The following is a 12,515-nucleotide window of genomic DNA, read 5'->3' on the forward strand; positions in this document are numbered from 1 at the left end:
CGATGACCTGTATAGTGCACTCTATGTAGTATTTTGTATTGTATTAATTGCAGACTGGGATTTTTAATCAATTTAAAAGTTTTTAAGCATACCTGAGACCAGAAGTTTTGGTCTAAGCTGACTGATAAATCTGCTTCCCACTTTGCAATAGGAAGGGATATTGATTCATCTAATTTAGAAAGTGTTCTGTATATTTTAGATAATAATTTGGGGGATTTAAGAGTAAGAAAATGTGCCGCACTTAGTGGTGTTTGTAATTCAACTTGACTGAGGTTAAATTTCTTTTTTACTATGGATTTAATTTGTTGATATTCTAAAAATCTTGTCTTGTTGATCCCATATTGTGTAACTAGTCTGTCAAATGGAATAAATTCTGTTCCCTCTAATATATGTTCTAAGTATTTAATTCCTTTACAACTCCATTCTGGGAAATTAATCATATTATTGTTTTGTAATATGTCAGGGTTATTCCAGATAGGTGTACGTTTGCATGGGATTAATGAAGACTCCGTTATTTTTAGAAACTCCCACCATGCTGTTAGAGAAAAGCTGATGTTGATACTTTTAAAGCATTCATGTCTTTTGATGTTTGAGCTAATAAATGGTAGGTCTGAAATCTCTAGATCCTTGCATAGTGCCTGTTCAACATCTAGCCAGGGCTCAACTAAGAAGGTATGTTTTGACCATTCTGAGATGAACTGAAGCCTGTTGGCTAAGAAGTATTGGTGAAAATTAGGCAGATCTAATCCTCCTCTATCCTTGGTTCTTTGTAGCGTTTTTAAGCTGATACGCGGGGGTTTATCTTTCCAAAGGAATTTGGAAATATATGAATCCAGAGATCTGAACCAATCTTGTGATGGTTTGTTAGGGATCATCAAAAATAAGTAATTTATTTTTGGCGAGATCATCATTTTTATAGTGGCGACCCTTCTGTCAGTATTTAAGGACCAGCTTCAGCTCTCAGTTGTCATCAGGCCGTCTGCATCGTGATTGGGAACCTCGTTGCTCTGTGTTTCTGCAAGTTCCTGAGTTTAAAGCCATCGTTTGCTTGTTGCCACGTACCTGTCCTCCATCAAACAAGCAGTTTCATTCTGGATTGTGTCATTTTTGGCTCTTTTTAGGGGCTTGTTCAGATTAAATAGAACAAGATCCAAAGCTTTAAAACATGTTAAAAACACAACAGCCTTAATAAACACAGAAGCAGGTTTCATACTTCATCACTTACAGAGGAGCAATCTTTATTAACATTAGTAAAAAAATATTAAACATGTAGCTCATTCTAAGCAAAGCAAAACACAACTTTGAGATTAACTCGTCGCCTTTCTTTGCAAACGCTAACACAAGTGTAAGCTAACGTATTAGCATAGAAATGAGAGCAGCTCCTGCCTTCTGTCTGTTTCTTCCTCTGTTTCCCTCTCTGTGCCTCTTCCTCGCTGCCTCTCTCCCAGTCATAGGCCACCTTTTGTCTCCATGCAAAAACTCACATTCCTCATGGCCTCTGCCCACAGACACACACACACACACACACACACACTTGTAGGCATTCCTTTGCGCAGCAACAATGAGGTCTTTGTGTTGCACACCGCCCGTGTTTTCATTTCATTTTTTATTGCTTTTGAACTCCTTGCATGGAGAATTTAATCATCTCTCCGTCAGTTCCTGAGGCTGGTTTTGAAAAGATTTTTTTTGTTTGACGGCTGGTAGTCAAGGAGGCCGGCAGCTGCACTGTGTGTGTGTGTGTGATCTCCCACAATGCACACGCATGCAGAAACACACCACCACATGATCCAAGGACAAAGGGCTGCATGTCTTCAGAGGAACCTGACTTGAGTTTTGTTTTTGTTTCAGCTGCTTAAAGCCAAAAGGTTGAAGGCTGTGAAAACTGAAGAGGCAGAGAAGAGCAGGAAGTGAGCGGAGATAAAAGATTTGATGAATTACAGCAGATTTTCTGCAGATTTACACCAGATTAACGTTAAGACATTTAAGATCTCTTTAATAGCGCACACTGTTCAAATAAAAAAGAAAAAAAAAACCCGTAATGGCCTTACCAGAAAACACACAATGAGCCAATCATGATGTCATATTTTTTGCTCCTCCCAGTTTTATATTTAGTTACATCATCAGTCTGTTAGGGTGACCTGGACCAAAGTGAGGCCTTGGATCATCTGTGTAAAGTGCTACACAAAAGGCACACAAAAGAATGATAAATCCTAAAGAATAAAAAAATACAGAGACAAAAGAAAAGAAGCACGTTAGCGTGCAGTAACATAACATCGAGCTTTAAATTCAGTGCAATTTAAGTTCTTCTAGAAGGAAGTCCATGAAAACGTTTGTAGATTTTACCCAAAATAAAGTTTTTCCTCTCCCACCACACACAGCCGGCCAGTTCATACAACCACACAGTGGAGGAAAGCATTTGATCCCCGTCTGAAGTTTACTCACAAAGAAATGAGCTTCTCTATTTCTATAGTAGCTTTATCTTAACGCAGCGAGGCAGAATACCAGCCAGCGCTCCACAGTAACACCACATAAAAGTTACAAACTGATTTGCATTTCACTGACTGAAATAAGTATTTGATCCACTACAACCCGGACAGAACTTTGCACATTAAGACTGTTATTATAAAAGTAACATTGAATTTAAAAAGACCAGCACAAAGAGCCTAAAAGAGCCATTTCCTGTTTTATTTTGTAATCCTTTCTTCCCATGAATCCATTTTTTTCCTTCTACAATCAATTTTCAACACTTATTACTTCCACTAATATAAACACACGTCTCAGCTGGATTCAGTCGAGGTCAGGTCCTCGTGCTTCCTGTTTTCTAACTTTTAATAGTTTATTCAGTAGAATCTTTTGCCAGGATCATCTCAGTTATATTTAACAACAAAGTTTAGCAAAGGTCAAACTACACAAACGCAGTGTCTCACACAGGGCCGTGTGTCTGTGTTTCTGCCTGCTTACATAAGACAGCGGCTGTAAAATTTATATCAGCAGTCAAACATTTAGTTTTTACAGCCGCGCAGAACAATGGCGGGTATTTTGGTGACGGGACACCTGCAAAGCGTTTGAAATTTTAGCGTCGACTCAGGCACAAAGCTCCCTCAGAGACAGCGCACAGTCAGGTAACCCAGTTTCTGCAGAACTGCATGCCTGTGTGCGTACCTGCTCGGCTTCGCCTCAAGCTGCTTCCCGCTCAGTGACAGGCCTTTATGTTTGCAGAGCCTTTGAACTTTTTGCTGCAGAACTCAATGTGTGAAAGCAGGAACATCCTCTGAGGCCATCACGTCCAACCACAGACAGTTGATAAAATATGGATGTGGCCACGATGACGTCGCCTACTGGTTTTATACTCCAGTGTCACAGGTTTAGTCAGTGTTGTTCTATGGGGCCAATCTAAGTCTTTACTTTAAACTGCATCCACAGACTGTATGGGAGCATCACAGACACAGAGCCTGGCTAGTTAGTGCTCAGTTACATCCAAATCAATATCACTCCCCAAACTGGAGCTCAGACTTTTTGGACAGTCTGTTAATACAATTATCCACACAGCAGGCATGTTAGTGGTCAAATGTACTGCAAAGTGTGGTTTTTGTTCCTGTAAGTGTATTTCAATGCTAAACTTTTTTACTATTATCAAAGAAGAACTGCAATTTTTACTTGACTTACTTTTAGGGCAGCAATAAGAGCCCAGCGCAGTACTCCAGAGATGGAATATAAACTCAAAGGGTGGATTTATTAATATTTGTTAAATCAAACACAGCTGAGATGGAGCTACACAACTAAAAACTGAGAATCAGAAGAGGAGGGAAGCACACTACCTAGTGGGGAGGACATGGGGAACATATAGACTCCGGGTAATTAGGGAGATGGGAAACACCAGGAAACACATCGGCAACAAATCAGGGTTAATGAGACAGGAGACGTAGAACTCAACACGACGCACACAAGACCGTCATAGGATGGACAAGCGTGGAAAGCAGACCTGTGCAGTCCTCCTGTATACCATTTCATCTTATTTACATCATGAAGCACTTTGTGACTTGTTCTTGAAAAGTGCTGAATTCATTAACTTTAGTTACTTAACATGTTTAATTACCTACCAAAAAAGTTACCACTGAGGACACAGGGATGAAATATTCTGATTCTGGGCTGAGTTAATATTGAAATTTTATCTGCAAACATAATTAATCTTGTGAAATACTGAATTTCAGTGACTCACAAACTTGCCGTAACTTCTTTTTAATAGAAAGTGCAGAAAAGTTGAATTAGGTTTAAGGGGCCAGAATGTGTGTGACGTGTGAGCGAGAGTTCTCACACATATACAAACACCAACGTGTGTGTGTGTGTGTGTGTGTGTGTGTGTGTGTGTGTGTGTGTGTGTGTGTGTGTGTGTGTACCCAAATCTAATAAACTGACCGTAGCATTGTTACGCATCATTACTTCTCCACTAACAGTGGACGGCTGAGCAAACACGGAACATTTTTCATGCTAAAATCATGTCTTAAACTCTGGGGAGTTATTTTATTCAGTGTGTGTGAGGGTGTGAATGCGATGGTTGTTGCCTCGTTGCACAGCGGGTTTCTTTGCAGTCTAATTTCATGATGGTGGAAAGAGTGACGAGGCGTCTGCAATAACACCATTATCCAGTCTGAAATAACAGGAGCTGCTGTTACACCTGAGTGAGTCACACCTGCTCGCCTTCACAGGCACAGACTTTTCCACCCTGGTTTCTGTCTGTAGGGTCAGTCACTATGAGACATCAGCTTTAATCTAATAATCCTCCTTTTCTTTCTAATGAAGTGTGCTGAGGCCTCGCTCCATCCTGCAGTTTCATCACAGAACTGTTTTTTCTTTCAGTCATCTGTAAACTCTGGATGACGGTGGTTTTTCTGCTCCTGTGCTTCATTTCTGTGGTTGTTTCAAACCTCAGCCTGACTATCTCTTCGCACCAGCAGAGTCTCATGACTTGCCCCTCCTCACTACTCAGCTGGTTCCACTCCACTAAGCATCCTTTCAGTCACCCACCAATCCCAGGCTGATGTGGAGTTTCTGTCATTTCCTGTTTTATTTTGAAATGCTGCCACACACTTCAGCTGGATCTACCTCCAGACTTTATTCTGTTTCACACCTTGTTTCTACCACACCTTTGTTCAATCAGTTAGTCAGGTATTTCAGTACCTACTACACTCTCCCACCTATCATTTTGTCTCCTCTCACTTCACAGTAAATCCTATTATTGATCATTTCCTTCTACTTTTGGCTGCTCTCTTATTTCCCAAGGATTTGTATTTAATTAAAAATGCTACAAAAGGCTCCAACAATACAGTGATGGAGAGGTGAAGTCTACTTTAAGCCTTAATCTGAAGCTGTTATGCAGTCCAAACAGGTGAATGATAAAAATGTACAGTTATCATGAAGAGGAAAATATCCACAGAGGCCTGAACAGTTTTTGTATCAGACTGTAAAAGTGTTTTTTTCTGCTGTAAAATTGGATGTTTTAACATGGGAGTCAATGGGGAATGCCTGACTGCTGGAGCCTCTGGTGGACATTAGAGTAACTGCAGGTTGTGGCACTCTAGCTTCACTTTTTCGGCTTTGATTTTGTCACTTTATTTGGGACCTCTTAAGAGAACAATCACTGTCACTGGCTGGTGCAAAGCTCCGCCCTCTGAAATTCCACCTAAAGATTCAGACGGTTACAGCTCAGCACTAATATCAGGACTGTACACGCTCACATCAATCTGGGAAATAGACACAGCTTCTAATGTGTTCATTTATTACTTAATGTGTCCGGTCGCGGCAGATAGCCGCCCCCCCCCCGCCTGGTTCTGCCGGAGGCTTCTTCCTGTTAAAAGTAGTAATAATAATTAAAATTGCATAAAGCAACTTTAAAAATTCAATTAGGCTGTTATTAAAGTGCTTTTCAAGGCCTGTTGAAGACTTGGATGATGTGAATGATGTTTCTGTTTTCGGCCTCTTTTATTATCTGTATACTGCATCATGTGTAGAGATCTATTTTCTATTTTTCTACTTTCATCTTCTCCAGTGCAGCAGTCAGATTAGCCATCAGAGCAAGCTTCATTTCCTCTGTTTTCATTATTGTACTTTTAGTTTGCTGACATGTTTTCTCTCAAATGCTCAAAGCTACATCTCTGAATATCTGATCAATAAGTTCATATTTGACCCTTTCGTGCACTGTAAGTTGTCTTTCATTGCCTCTTTTTTCTTTTCCCATCCATCATCTCTTTGTTCACTCATACAGCCTTCCTGTAACTGCGCCTCTCTTTCTGCTTTAGCCCTTTGTGTTGTATTTTTGTAGTGGCTCGCTGACTAATGGGAGGTGAAAGGGGGAGGGAAGCGAACATCACACCCACCTGAACTTTGGACTCGCTCGTTCCACTCTCTGTTTCCCTCTCCGCCCTCCTTCTCTAACCTTTCTAAACACACACAGAACATTGTGTTCTTCAATAATGTGCAACGTTTGCCCCACTTCTTTGCTGATGACATTTTCTTTCTCATCAACCTGAATGTTTTTCTGCACAGCACCCAGATGAGCTGCACATATTTACTCTTCCTGCAGCGAATTCAAAGCAGAACTATTGCGTTTTATGTCACCCGTATTAAATTCATTATTCATTATTTTTGATCTCACATCTTACTTAATTATTACAGACAGTGTCATCACTTTTACTAACAGCATTTGCAGGAGTTACGTAACCTTACGGACCGATTTAATCCTATGTCTCTCATCAGCAGAGATGGGCAGTAACGCGTTACTGTAATCCAATTACTTTTTTCAAGTAATGAGTAAAGTAAGGGATTACTATTGCAAAAACGGTAATTAGATTACCGTTACTTTCCCGTAGGAACGCTGCGTTACTGCGTTACTAAAACCGTGATTTTTTTTGTGAAAATGTCTCATGACAGTGACGTAAGCGAGTGCGCCGTTGTGACAACAGCTGTGTGCAGATCAACAATGGATCACATATCGAGTGCAGAGAGAGTATGAGCGTGCAGCGTTTAAAGCGTGGAAGTACTGACCTTACTTTGAGTTTGATTCCATAAAAAGTGACAAAAACATTAGTGTCCGCTGTGCGTGGGAAGAAAACTTCTTTTTACAGCAAAAAACCCCTAAACTTCCAACAAGCACCGAGTAGCTACGACGTAATGGGAAACTCAGAGAAACTCGCGGATTCTTCCACTGACCGCGGCACACCTGCACCAGGGTAAACCTCCGCCTGCTTTACAGGTGAAAATAGAGCAACAGGACCGCTGAGTCTGTGACTTTATTTATTTTCTGCTGTGTTTTACTTGCATCTATTTGAAAGACTGAGTGTAAACACACAAAATATTTTATTTTATGTGCTGGAATGTGCAGAAAATAGGTTTAAATGTTAAACTAATTTCTTCCAGTCAGAGAATGTTGCATATAATTAAATCTTTGCTTGATGCATAAAGTTAAAAGATTAAAACTAATAAAACAAGTTTTAAAAAGAGACTTTTCCATTTGATTACATTTTGTATGATGATTATGTAGAAAAAGTAGAATTGGGCTGAAAGATCTATCACTTTATCACCTCTTCAGGTTGTAAATCGTGTTTTTAAAAAGTAACTAAGTAACTAAGTAATTAATTACTTTTGAAAATAAGTAATCAGTAAAGTAATGGGATTACTTTATGGGGGAAAGTAATCAGTAATTAGTTACTGATTACTTTTTTCAAGTAACTTGACCAACACTGCTCATCAGTACAAATATGTCCATTAATTTGCTTTAGAAGCTTGCGCCACCTGATGCTGCAGGTTGATGTTCAACCTTTCAATCTCCTGCTCATTTCAATCTCCAGCTTTTTATTCTTGTACTCCAAGACATGAGTAGCTTTGCATGATTCCCCGTTCAAAATAATCAGCCTTTATCGTATTCTGCTCATCGTCTGAAGGGATATCCCCTCTCTTTGACATCATGCAGATCCAAGAGTAAAAAAAGACTGTTTTGGCTCACAGGAATGACCCATACATACACTGACTTTATTATTTGAAACTTTACTCATGTTTCACATGAATCCACTATTGAAACAGGAGATGTGTCACGGACCGGCTCTGGAGGACTCAGGGGTCCGTGAGCAGTTTTGACTGTTGTTGTTATTATTATCGTTATTATTTGGTGATGTGTGTGTTAATCTGTGTTCCACTCATTATATGTATAGGCAGGGTGTGGGTGTGTACGTGTGCGTGTCTGCGGGTGTGGCTGGAGGATGGAGCACAGCCACCTGCAGGCCTGATGGTTGTGGCCCTGCGGGAGGACTGGCCACACCTGAAGTTCCTGCCACACCTGTTGGTGATCAGGGCTCGTCGGGGGAGCTACTTTGGAGAGTGTTGGAGCTCCCACCGGCGCGGGATCATTGCGTTGTCATCCAAAGTTAGTGTGTGGCAGTGTGGCAAAGTTAGTGAGTGCAGTTCGTGTATGCCCGCGGGGGTCAGTGTTGACGGCTGTTTCTGTGGTTTTCCTGCAGGTGGAGGAGTGGACCAGAAAGGCAGCACGCACGGGGTGTGCGGAAACACGACAGCGGGGAGCACGAGCACAGACGTCGGAGGGGAGCACACACATGGGAGTCAAGGGAGAAACGGGGAGTTATTGTGTTTACAGCTTTCACTGTAAATAAAGTGCAGTTTCCATCGCAGAAACCTGCGTTTTGGCTCCTCATTCCCCATATCCCCACGGTCTGCCAGCCAGACCTTGACAAGATGTTTAATGAGAAAATAAATAAAATATAGTTACCTGCATCATCATTTTCATTTTCAAATAAGAATGATATGATTGTCTGCTAGTAAATCGATCGAATCGTTGCCTTAGATGCACAAAACCAAAATAAGTCACCACATATACCTGGACAGCCCACAAAAAATCAGTACACACGTAAACAAATGTGTTTGGAATAACTGTTGAACAATATTAAAGACCAGTGTCTGCACTGGGATTGTATTAAAGGATATGGCTTTGTTCAATAAAGTGGATTACAGCACATCTGTAAAGTTAATATTACTGTTTGTTTCCTCTACTTGGTGCTTCATGTGTGTTTCAGTCTGACCCTAACTCTGCTTTAACATCCATCAGGTCATATTTAGGGTTCAGCCACACATAAAGCAGAAAATTTTTCAAAAACTTTTGACATTTAAAGTCTCTTATTTTTATGGATCTTCTGTAAAAGGTTTTCCTTTTGGGTGATCCAAACAAGTGAAAATGAAAAAGGCCTGGACATCAAGCCGAACTCTCCTCCTGACCCATGATGCACTGGTGTTGATCTGGTGGATGTTGCGAGGTCAGTGACTTTGCATATAAGGATGCTCACATCACCTGATTGCTCACCTGACAACCTTCAAAACATCCAGCTGATCAGCTCTGCAAGCTGCTTTACAACCCACCTCTACCTCAGACGTTGTTATATCCAGTTAGTCGATGTCATATGTTGTTAGCATGCGATTTTGGTGCTGAAAGAAAATGTTCACATAGGTTTAAATGGCCGTTATTGACCTTTCTCACTGAATTTAAATGGATCATTGGCAGATGTGTCATGCTACAACTACAGTGATACAACTCTGCCACAGACCTCCACCTGCAGCTATGACACAGTGTTTTATAAGAACAGAAGAAATGTCGGATTTCAGATTTATAAGCTCCATTTATCGCTTATGGATAATCAATAATCAGTTAATATTAATTTTGAAAACTGCTGTTTGATACAGAGTGGATATCCAGGAGGAGGTGGCTGTGGTGACAGGCTGCTGCATGCAGTCCATGTGAATCTAATGGTAGTTATATTATATATGAATATAATATAAATTAATACTGTTGCAAACTGAAGTATGCGATGTTTCTATGGAAAGTTTTAAATAAAGTTTTGTTAAATTCTGAAGGAAATGGGATGAAAACACTGACTGCAGAAAGAAAAATCCTCCTCCGAGAGCTTTTTAAGATCCGTATCTTTGGCTGCACTCGCCCCAGTTTTCTTCCTGGCACAGCAGGGACTCGATCACTTCCTGTTATTAAGTCTGGCTGAGTGTCGGAGGTGAAGGGTGAGAGGTGGAGGACAGACGTAGTGTTGACAGGGAGGAGGGGAGGAAGAGCGAGAGAGAGGCTCTGCCTTATGTGTGTGAGACGGAGGCAGTGATAGCAGGAATTACAGAGGAATGACTGGAATTTCCTGAGCTGGTGATGAAGGCTCGCTGATTCAGAATGAGTGTTACAGGATTTCATATCTGACCTCTCTGATTATCTGATCGTTTTGCACATAATGAGCATCTGAATCACTTACATGAGCAAAACTAAACCTCTGAAAATAGAATCCACGTGTTGTGTGATGAAAGTTTTGTGCACTCTGGAGTCACAGGGGGTTGTGAAATCTGGATTTGGGACCACTACAGCCTTCTTCTGCCAGGACTTCTGCACAGCAGCCATATTATTGGTCAGATAACATATTGTCGCTTATATTGGAGCTTTATATTGTCTACCTTACAACACAGAGAGCCTTGAGGTGACTGTGAATAATTGCAGTAAAAATGCTCCAAAGGCTTCAGCAGCTACAGCCGCCTGTGTCACCATCAGTGTTGGTCAAGTTACTTGAAAAAAGTAATCAGTAACTAATTACTGATTATTTCCCCCCAAAAGTAATCCCATTACTTTACTGATTACTTATTTTCGAAAGTAATTAATTACTTAGTTACTTAGTTACTTTTTAAAAACACAATTTACAACCTGAAGAGGTGATAAAGCGATAGATCTTTCAGCCCAATTCTACTTTTTCTGCATAATCCATCATACAAAATGTAATCAAATGAAAAAGTCTCTTTTTTTAACTTGTTTTATTAGTTTTAATCTTTTAACTTTATGCATCAAGCAAAAATGTAATTATATGCAACATTCTGACTTGAATAAATTAGTTTAACATTTAAACCTGTTTTCTGCACATTCCAGCACATAAAATAAAATATTTTTTGTGTTTACACTCAGTCTTTCAAATAGATGCAAGTAAAACACAGCAGAAAATAAATAAAGTCACAGACTCAGCGGTCCTGTTGCTCTATTTTCACCTGTAAAGCAGGCGGAGGTTTACCCTGGTGCAGGTGTGCCGCGGTCAGTGGAAGAATCCGCGAGTTTCTCTGTGAGTTTCCCATTACGTCGTAGCTACTCGGTGCTTGTTGGAAGTTTAGGGTTTTTTTCGCTGTAAAAAGAAGTTTTCTTCCCACGCACAGCGGACACTAATGTTTTTGTCACTTTTTATGGAATCAAACTCAAAGTAAGGTCAGTACTTCCACGCTTTAAACGCTGCACGCTCATACTCTCTCCGCACTCGATATGTGATCCATTGTTGATCTGCACACAGCTGTTGTCACAAACGTCGCACTCGCTTACGTCACTGTCATGAGACATTCTCGCAAAAAATCACGGTTTTAGTAACGCAGCAACGCAGCGTTACTACGGGAAAGTAACGGTAATCTAATTACCGTTTTTGCAATAGTAATCCCTAACTTTACTCGTTACCTGAAAAAGTAATCGGATTACAGTAACGCATTACTACCCATCTCTGGTCACCATCCACCTAACAACGCAAACTTTAAGCCTTAAAACCATTTAAACAGGTGAGTTATAAAAACATTTTCACCCCTTACAGTTTTTTGAAGGACAAACTTATGTATAGAGACAACAACAGTGTTGGTATCAGGCTGTGAACATGCTAATCTTTGCTGTAAAGCTTTAACATTTTAACATGGAACTGACTCACTGCTAGAGCCTCTGGTGGACATTGGAGGAACTGCAGCTTTTGGGTGTATTTTTAAGCTGTGGAGGTTCGCCTTTGAGGAGCTTGGCTGCCCTGATGGTTGCAGACATCTCTTTGCTCAGAATATCTGGTGGAATCAAAAGGATTGGCTGGAGAGATCAGGAGGAGTTCCCAGGTGGGACTCGGATGTTACCTGAGCAAACTTCTGATAAGTCACCTGAACGCTGCTTCAGTGGAGGCTGGTCTTTCATAAAAAGCTGCTAACACGGTCGGGAGCACAAAGCTGCTTCCCCTGGATCTGGATGTAAGCAGCATCTGAAATCTTTTTTTTCTGAGTCCTCAAACTTTGCGATTGTTTCCAGATTTATATGAAAACACAGCAGGTTTTTGTTTTTATTCATGTGGACTTTTGTGACATTGAATGTCGTATAAAACAAGCAGCCAAACCATCAGAGTCAATGAACACTGACAGAATGATCACAAACTCATGTTTAGTCTTGGTCCCGCTCTTTTAATGACTCCTCTGTGTTTGGCCTGGACCTGAGTCCATGTGAGCTGTTGGCAGTAATGAGGATCACGTTCTCAGGCTCTCCAGCGGCTCGTTCGAGCCGTCAGAAACAACGCGGACGTGTTCCGCCTCCTGCATTGTTCCCCAAATCAGCCTGAGCTCCGTGAGGATCAGCTTACATGGCGGTGTGACCTGCCAAGCAATGCACAAAGAGCAAGCGCAGAGAAACACAC

General features: G+C 40.9%; 1 long non-coding RNA gene across 1 annotated transcript; it reads right to left on the reverse strand.

Moving 5' to 3' along the window:
- Window positions 1–1,221: 1,221 nt before the first annotated feature.
- LOC147331431 (uncharacterized) lies at window positions 1,222–4,092 on the reverse strand. The gene is made up of 3 exons (XR_015129191.1): window positions 3,667–4,092; window positions 2,049–2,210; window positions 1,222–1,882 (listed from the first exon to the last, which is right to left on the reverse strand). It is a non-coding gene; the product is annotated as an uncharacterized LOC147331431 (long non-coding RNA).
- Window positions 4,093–12,515: the final 8,423 nt, after the last annotated feature.

Source organism: Aulonocara sp. 'chitande type north' Nkhata Bay, linkage group LG5 (genome assembly GCF_057382095.1).
Source record: "Aulonocara sp. 'chitande type north' Nkhata Bay isolate Kocher_YH1m ecotype deep benthic linkage group LG5, A_spYH_male_GT1.1, whole genome shotgun sequence".
Lineage (NCBI taxonomy): Eukaryota > Metazoa > Chordata > Actinopteri > Cichliformes > Cichlidae > Aulonocara > Aulonocara sp. 'chitande type north' Nkhata Bay.